Source organism: Cornus florida, unplaced genomic scaffold (genome assembly GCF_030987335.1).
Source record: "Cornus florida cultivar Cherokee Brave unplaced genomic scaffold, ASM3098733v1 CherokeeBrave_3.0.0_Hap2_Chr07, whole genome shotgun sequence".
In the NCBI taxonomy this organism is placed as follows: Eukaryota; Viridiplantae; Streptophyta; class Magnoliopsida; order Cornales; family Cornaceae; genus Cornus; species Cornus florida.
In genome coordinates, this window is record NW_026775577.1 from 30,673,365 (window position 1) to 30,683,732 (window position 10,368).

Sequence of the window (10,368 nt, forward strand, 5' to 3'; positions counted from 1 at the left end):
CCATCCAAAACCGGGCTTCCAACCTAATTTCATGATCCTGGGCTTGATTAATGAAGACTTGGTCCAAAACTGTAGTCTTTATCCGACCCACTCACAACCACCCGGTTTGTACCCGGCCCAAGTTATTTTAGGTATCTTCAAAAGCGATTGTATATGAAACAAGTTAACCAGAGATAAAAAAAGGTATGAACTATACGCACACTTGAAAGGGTCTAACCATGATAGTAGTAAGGATGACTAATTATGGCAAATAAAAATGTGTAGCAGTATTACCTTTAGTATGCCTTCTGGATACAATGAGATATAGTCATATAGATAATACAACAAATTCCTACTAAAAAACCACAAGACAAACAAAAGTTTTCTTCATATTCTCGCTTTTGAAAGAAAACCAGGACCCCAATCGAGAAAAATAACTTGAAAATGAAGTAGTTGAAATCTATACAAAAGGAACGACAACAATGAACATTGACAAAGTATAACAATGATCAAGGTCATTGTTAAAATTAAATATGAGAATAAAAACTCAACCATGAATAAGAAAAACAATTACTTGAAATTTAAAAAGAAAGGAAAGAAATAAGGAGAAAATGCACCACCATTGATTTTTGTGTCATCTTTATCCGCTTTTACATCTGGAAATTCCACGAAAATATATCAATATGGGAATAAATAAGAAAATGCACTCAGCATAAGCATCAGCTGTCCTATAATTGGCACTTTCGGATTAATGAAATGAAATTGGGAACAAGTAAAAATAGAATTTTCTGGATGAATCAATGGGTATGATGGCAAAGGAAAGAAAAGAACATTCATTTATGCAAATTGGTAAGGACACAATGAAAAGGCACGACCTTAATATTTTAAATTCGAAAAGAAAATTATCTCTATACAGTGAAGCATGATGCTTTAAGAAAGAGACAGGTTCCAAGTTACTCATAAAATCATGAAGGTGGTTGTCCAAAAGTGTAGAAATATCATCAGATAAAGAAGATTTTTTGAGAGATGACGAAAATATTCCACCAGTGTGGTTAACATAATCAATAATGCCACCTGTGCACCTTCTTATTTTAAAGGACTCTCTAGGGGATCATTTTAGCAGTGAGCTTCCATGAGATCGTGGCTAAAGTCATTGCCAGAATCCCTAAGGTGATAGTTAGGGCTCCTATGTCGTGAGAAATAGATCCCTTTCTAACACTTCTATTCTCCAACATGAATGAAGAACTATTGAAATACCATCTGTGAGGGTAGTATCATCATCGAGATAACTACAGTGAAGAACTATGGAAATGATTGGATCATGTGTTGAGGAAGAAGAGCTTTGGAGAGGAGGTGAACAATTGATATCAAGGGTCATCAATCCCATGAGAGAACTCTTGAAATCAAAACTATTTGGCCTCCGTTAAAGCTTAGAACATTGTCTAGGAAGCAATGCCCTTTAGTTCAATACCCTTGTGATAATAAAATATAATTGAAGAGCATGAAAACTTCTAAAGCATAGTTGTGTCATCGTCAAACAGTCTATGAAAAGCTTTACTAGACAAAACTTACGTTGATTATGCTTCAGATATTTCTGATTTTCCAAGAATTTAGCAATTCTAAAAAGATACGAGTCTTCAAGGTCCAACATGTCCAAGCCTTCTTTTAACGTGGACAAGCATTATGATGCTAACAATTGTAATTGCCAGTCCACTGCAAAAGCAGAATTCAAAAGTACGTACGCAAAGTGCAAGAGTTACTCTAGATGAGAATCCTTGTGAAAGATTTAGGTTTTGATATAAGAGGGCCTGAGAGAGCCTTCGTTGCAGCCATAGAGTCATATTAACATTGCTCAAGTATGGAAGTAAACAGAAATTTCAAAAAGGAGAATTTGAGTGTGGCACTGGAGATCGCCAATGTAAGATATTTTCTTATATTGTGTGGCTCACATGTTTTGGACATGTGGTATATTTAATTAATTAGTGGTTAAGTAAATAGGTATCAGATTAATATTATATTATTAAGTCAACTTATAAATTACCTTTATGGTAATTAATTATTAGAGAAGTGTTTTCCTATTTATTCCTTACTTTGATGAAAAGTGGAATTAAAGTTACTAAAAAGGAAAACTGGTCCTCTCTCTACCTTTATAAAAGTGTATATATCCCATCAATTATGTACGATAATGAATACAACACGTATAATATTTATATGCGCAAAAGGCCAAGAGAGAGAAATCGGTTTCCATACTTTGGCTATTGCAGTTTATCTCGTTGTTCGTTCTGCAGAAAGGATCTCGAAGTTGGACTTGATCTTTACGTTATTTGCAATCACAGATCGAGGTATTTATATCTAATTAGTATTTATTTATGCATTATAGATTATGTGAAAATAATGAAGTTTTAAGATCTTGGAATTCATGTTTATTTGTGATGAATGGCTTAATACGAATAATTATAGTTTACATGTGATATCAGAGCCCGTTGTTTTAGAACTCATTATTTTTCATTATCTTTGCATAAATAATTTATGTAAGTTTAAATTAAAATTAAATAATTTAATTTATGAGATTTTGATTTATATGATCTATTGGATTAAGATACATTGTAATTGACCTCCACACATGTGTCAATAGTTATGACGCGATCCATTCATTTAAAACTGTTAAGTCTGCTGGTATATTATGTTGACTTTGGATTTATCATTTTTGTTGACTTCATTAATTGTGTTTCTTGAATTCTAAATTTATAGTTGAAAGTTATATATATATATATATATATATATATATATATATATTACTGTCCAGAATCTATTTGTATATATAATGATCAGATTTGTTAGCTTCACACTTGATGTTATATGTTGTGCCTCGTTTTACGTACTTATGTGTGTGTGTATATAATAAGACAAATCAATGTACATAATGAAACTTTTGATTACATGAGACAAATCAAGATACATAATGAAAAAAACAAGTCAGAATGTTATTTTCGTGCATAATAAATTTACAGAATGAAATTTATTATTTTTATTCCGCTACGCAAATTTGGCTGTTAATTGTAATGATGTTGTTTTGTACATGATTAAATAAAATAAATAAATAAATTATTAAATACATAAAATACGTGTATTTATTTATTTTATTAAAAATCTGAAATTCTAGAATAATATGTGAGTCTAGAAATTTAATTTGACCGTATTGGACATACAAATAAATGATTGTTTTGTACCCAAACATATATACAAGATGGAGAATCAATTTTAGATTGATTCAATTCTGATCTCCAAGTCCGAAAATAAAAATAATATGTTTTATTATATATATAAAGTAAAAGGATATTTTTATTGAATTTTCGGACTATTAAGTTTCTGGGATCGAACCTTTTTATACTATGATCGATCAGTATAAGTATGTATGTATAATGTTAAATGGGTAAATTAATGATTAATTAGTTACTAGCTAATTTAATATTCATATTATGTGAGGGTTAGTAGCTACCAAAGCGGCCTAACCGTAATGGTCGATGAATATTAATTTTAGTAGTAAATATAACTTACTGATGAATTAATCTCTATCTAATTTAATATTCATATTATGTGAAGATTGGTAGCTACCAAAGTGGCCCAATCATAATGATTGATGAATATTAATTTTTGTAGTAAACATAATTGATTATAATTAGTTACTATCTAATTTAATATTCATATTATGTAAAGGTTGGTAGCTACCAAAGTGGCCTAACCATAATGGTTGATGAATATTAATTTTAGTAGTAAATATAATTGCAATATTTAATGAATTATGATACCAAAGTGGCCTAATCAAAGGGAATTGATTTTCAAGTGATTAAATGAACATTAAGGGATTGTATGTATTTTTTTAATTGGGTAGATATAGGATATCCAAAGGTAACTTATCTGTTTAATTAAAAAAAAATGTATCACCAATAAAGGTATATATATAAATACATATAAGTATCATAATTAGTATTTTATAGTTGCCACCTAAAGGGGTACTATAGTTATACATTGTATTTATATTTTTAAGTTATACGTACGTGTTGTTAGCTCAAAGCATTATTGTTGTGAGTATTTTATCTTATCATGTTTGTTTTATTATATTTCTTAATTCGCATGCTATATCTGTTATGATTCTTGATAGGACTAACTTCTCATAATGAAATGAGTAAGTTGGGTTTAAAATTTAAATGTGTTAAATCTTGATTTAACATTTTAAATTGAGAAACTTACTGTTATTACTGATAAAAACAGTGAGGAAGAAAAGATTCTCCATAAAGCTTGGGAGAGATCGAACAGATTAAGCATTATGGTTATTCGAATAATTATTCCCCATAGTGATAGTGCTAAGGAATATTTGATTATAAGAATGTTTTCGTATTGTAGATAAATATTTAACACTAAATGAAAAAGTGGCATTGATGTATTGAACACTTTTAAAAAGATTACATAAAATATAAAGAATGATTCGACAAAGAATGGTAAGCTTTTGGCTTTTGTATATTTCGAATTACTTATTAAAATTCTTTTTAATACATGATAGGTTGACTTAAATACTAATGTTTATATTTTTAATACATGCAAGAATTTCTTATGACCTAAACTACAAATTCAAATAAGAATTTCTTATTATGATAATTGGGAAAAAAGTTTTGTTGAAACCATTGTGACATTATGTTTAATGTTAGACAGTGGATTTTATTTAAATTATTTTAAACTTTTTAGGTTTATTCAATTTCCTATAATTTGATTTTATTTCAAAACTTTATGTTAATGGTTTTTCATTTCAATTTGATAATGATGTTTATTTAAGAAATTCTAATTTGTGAGTTATTGTATTATTGTTGATAATTTCAGTAAATTCAAACTTGATAGTTTATTTATTAAAAACCTTTTGATCTTGCATCATAATGTTAGAATTAAGCATAGCTAAATTAATAGAAAATTTATCTTTCTTGTGGCATAAAAGACTAGGTCAATATCTAGTAAAAGGTTAGGAAAATTAGTAAAGGATGTGATTCTTCTGAATCTAAACTTTACTAATTTTAGTTTGTGTGTAGATTGTATTAAGGGTAAACAAACCAAACACACAAAGAAATGAGCCACAAGAAGTACAGAACTTCTTAAAATTATTCATACAGACATTTGTAAACCTTCTGATGTTCCATCTTTTGGAGGAGAAAAGTATTTTATTGCCTTTATAGTTGATTTTTTACGTTATGAATATATCTATTTGTTGCATGAAAAATCTCAAGCAGTGAGTATTCTTGAAGTATACATAAATGAGGTTGAAAAACAACTAGATAGAAAAGTGAAAATTATAAGGTCATATAGAGGTAGTGAATATTATGGAAAGTATGATTAAACGGGTTAATACTCTAACCGTTTGCTAAACTCCTTGAAATGTATGACATTTGTGCTCAATACACTTTGCTATACATGCTACAACAGAAGCGTGTAACTGTAAAGCATAATTGTACCCTTATGGGATTGGTTAGAAGTGTGTTAAGTAATTCCTCGTTACCCATAATGTTGTGGATATTAAGTAATCTAAAGGGTACAAGTTTTACTTTCCTAAACACAGTACGATAATTATTGAAACTAGTGATGTCAGATTCATTAAGAATGGTAAAGTCAGTGGGAGTGATAAAAATAAGAATGTGATCATTTAAGAAGTTAGGGTACAAATTTCTTTACCCATAACTTCTAAATAAATAATTGTTCATTCAGTTGTTGAACTGTATAACACCAAAGAATAATTGAATGATCAATAACTCCATGATGAGATTGTCATCAATGAATATATCGTAAAAGAATCATAAGGAATAACATTAAGACGATCTCAAAAAAGAGATCTACTATTCCGGATGACTATGTGGTATATCTGCAAGAATTTAATTTTGATTGATTTTCTGAATGGGAGTTTAGAAAGATGAAGTCTATATGGAACAACCTGAAGGCTTTACATTAAAGAGTAAAGAATACATAGTCTGTAAACTTAAGATGTTAATATATGAACTTAAACAAGCTTCCTGACAATGGTATATTAAGTTCAATGATACCATTATTTCTTTTTGTTTTAAGTAAAACACTGTTGATCAGTGTATATACTATAAGGTTAGTGGGAGTAAGTTTATATTTTTGATTCTATATATATTGATGATATTTTGTTTTCTAGTAGTGATCTTAATTTATTATTAGAAACTAAAAGTTATCTCTAAGAACTTTGAAATGAAATATATGGATGATGCATTTTACGTAATAGGAATATAAATATTTCATAATAGATCACGTGGATTTTTTAGAATTGTCTCATAAAGCATATATTAAAAGAGTTCTAGAAGATTTGGCTGAAGAAATAATATTATAAAAAGTGCAAAGTAATTTATTATTACTTTGTCTATTATGAATTTTTTAATTTGTAGCATGCTTTGAGGTTACAATTTATTGTTGCAGAATTTATTTCAGGACTTGGAGTTATGGGTACTATTTTCAGATTGCTGAAAATTTATGCTACAATTGTTGATCTTCTTGTATGAAAAATGATAGGTACTCTAAAGTTGAAATACTTTATCATTAAAGAAGATATTTAGAAACAAAGAATGTCTATTGAACATATAAATACACAATTTATGATTTCAATCTATTAACGAATAAACTATCACCCAAGACATTTATGGAACGTGTTGAAAGAATGGGTCTTGAATGTAATCAATGATGATTATTTTTTAATTGTGGATTGCTTAACAGTATTTATATGTATTTGACATTTTGCACTGATTAAATGTGTTTTTGATATTTTCTATTAATTAATGTACATGTACGTATTGCTTTAATAAATGGTAATAGGAATAGTTTTGGAAAAGACATTATTGTTAGATCATTATTTATACTTCTCATTTATAGATTATGTTGAATAGATTACTAGTGTTGTGGTACATGGAAGGAACTGTGTCATTTAAGGACATATAACCGCCATGACTCGCATTAGTAGTTTATTTACCATGGTATTTATGATGACCAATTTAATGAGTCAATCTGATTTATGGTGCACACTAATGACTATTTTACTAAACCGCTACCGAAGTTATCATACGGGCCAAGTGGGAGACTGTAAGATATTTTCTTATATTGTGTGACCCACATGTTTTGGACATGTGATATATTTCATTAATTAGTAGTTAAGTATATAGGTATCAAATTAATATTATATTATTTGGTCAACTTATAAATTACCTTTATGGTAATTAATTATTGGAGAAGTGTTTTCCTATTTATTTCTTACTTTGATGAAAAGTGGAATTAAGGTTATTAAAAAGGAAAACTGGTCATCTCCCTACCTTTATAAAAGTGCATATATCCCATCAATTATATACGATAATGAATACAACACGTATAATATTTATGTGCGCAAAAGGTCAAAAGAGAGAAATCGGTTTCCATGCTTTGGCTATTGCAATTTATCTCGTTGTTCGTTCTACAGAAAGGATCTCAAAGTTGGACTTGATCTTTACGTTATTTGCAATCAGAGATCGAGGTATTTATATCTAACTAGTATTTATTTATGCATTATAGACTATGTGAAAATAATAAAGTTTTAAGATCCTGGAATTCATGTTTATTTATGATGAATGGCTTAATACGAATAATTATAGTTTACACCAGTAACTTATTAAGACTATTTGTTGAAAAGTCTAGGAGTAAGCAAAAAAGATTTACATATGTTTTTCATAGATTTAGAAAAAGCTTATGATAGGTTACCAAGGTTGATAATTTAGTGGGTTTTACATAAAAGACAAATTTGTATATAAATGATTAACATTATTCAGGATGTGTACGTAAAATATAGAAACTAGAGTATGCATACAGGTGGTGAGACTAGTGTTTTTCATATAAAAATGGGACTGCACCAAAAGTCAACATTAAGTCCATCTTTATTCAGAATAATTTTACATGAAATTATATACCAGTTTTAATGGGACATTCGAAGATACATGTTGTATGTCAATAATACAGTACTATTAGTACCTCTAAATAAAATTTAGAAATAAAATTAGAAATGTGGAGAGATGCTTTAGAATCGAAAGGGTAAAAAATTAGTAGGACTAAAACAAACATATAAATGTAGATTTAGTAGAGTCGAATATTGATTATATAATTATCACACTTCAAAACCTACCGATTAGCAGAAGTAACCATTTTCAATATTTAGGATCAATTATACAAAAGGATGGAGAGTCAGACAAGGATATATTTAGTAGAATTGGAGCAAGGTGGACAAAATGCAAACAAGATAATGGAGTTTTATGTGATAAAGAATTACAAATACGTTAAAAGGAAAATTTTATAAGAAATTTATTAGGTCAACTAACCTTTAACTGCGCCGATAAGAAAAGTGACATAGTCCACATTGAGGGTAATACTAAGAAAAGAGTACGCCCAAAGTTACCGCAGGTAGGGTTAGTAAAGAAAGATATGATAACATGTCGATTGACTAGGAATATGGCCTTAAATAGAGCAGAATGGAAACATTGGATTGATGTAGCCAACCCCAAGTAATTGGGGAAGGGCTTAGTTGTTGTTGTCGTGTTTATTAGGTCGACTAAAAAGAAACAAGAACAATGAATTCAATGTGGCGAAAACAAGAATGTTAATATCAATGATATGAGTGACTAAAAGTGTAACAGTCCAATCCACCACATGGTGGGCCTAAGCCCGCACGATTTTTTCCTTGGGTTTTACCCCAAAAGGCCTTGTACCATTTGGTGGAGTGACCTAGTAGTACATATAAGCATTTCACCTTCATCACCTAGGTAAGGTGGAGGTGAAGTGTATTGACAACCATCTACTCTAAAAGCTTAAATTGTTAGAGAAGGTACAACTTTAATATATAAATCCTTCAACACGCCCCTTACGTGTGGCCTTCTTTTGGTCCAACACGTGTTCTTAATTTCAATTTTCAGAGCGACGGCGAAGTTTGAACACGAGACCTTTGGTTCTAATACCATGTTAACAACCATCTATTCTAAAAGCTTAAGTTGTCAGAGAGGGTGCAACTTTACTATTTAAATCCTTCAACAAAGCGTTTATATATGCTAGTGTTGTCTCCAAATGGTATGGGGTCTTTTAGGGTAAAATCCAAAAACAAAACCGTGATGACTCGGGGCCAAAGCGGATAATGTCATATCATGTGGTGGAATGGGCTGTTACAAATGGTATTAGTCCCGGAGCCCAACCTTTCGAGTGTGACCAATGAGGACGTTGGGCTGTTACCACAGTTGTCTTTACAAGGTGTTGAAGCAAGTTAATCCTAAAATGCGTATCTCAAAGCAAGCTATAAGTATTATAAATAATTTCACGAACACATATTTGCAAGGCTTGCTTGGGAGACCTCTATTATTGTAGAGAGTAAGATAAAGGTCACCATGTCTGCAAGAGAGATCGAGATTGCAGTGAAATTGGTTTTGCCTTGAAATTGGTGCTTCAAGGTGAACTGGCCAAACATGCCATGTATGATGTAACTGTGTTTGACTGGGAGTAGGACAATATGTAGAAATGGGCTTCTGATGGGCTTGGCCTTTTGTTACCATGGTTTGGTTATATTTTGGTCATTGGACCTTTGTACATTTTTTTTTACCATCATTAATACAACAAAATATATACAAGTTATATACAAGTTAATCCTAAAATGCGTATCTCAAAGCAAGCTATAAGTATTATAAATAATTTCACGAACACATATTTGCAAGGCTTGCTTGGGAGACCTCTATTATTGTAGAGAGTAAGATAAAGGTCACCATGTCTGCAAGAGAGATCGAGATTGCAGTGAAATTGGTTTTGCCTTGAAATTGGTGCTTCAAGGTGAACTGGCCAAACATGCCATGTATGATGTAACTGTGTTTGACTGGGAGTAGGACAATATGTAGAAATGGGCTTCTGATGGGCTTGGCCTTTTGTTACCATGGTTTGGTTATATTTTGGTCATTGGACCTTTGTACATTTTTTTTTACCATCATTAATACAACAAAATATATACAAGTCTGTTACAATAAAATACGTAGTAGTTTACAACTTTACATGTGTACTTATTTATTAATATTAATACTTATTTTTTGAAAATATAAAGGACATTGCTGGAAAGATAAGACTTATTTGCTTTGACTTTTTAAAGTGGACAATTAATTTGGGACATCTAAAAATGATATAGTGGATTACTAATATGGGACAGAGGTAGTATTATCTAAAATAATGAAAGGTTTTTTCCATAATTAAATCTCATAAACCCTTTAAAAATAGTAAATAAATTATTATGCATTTTTTATATAACTTTCATATAAAAAAATAATGAAAGTAAGCTAATTTCATTAATTA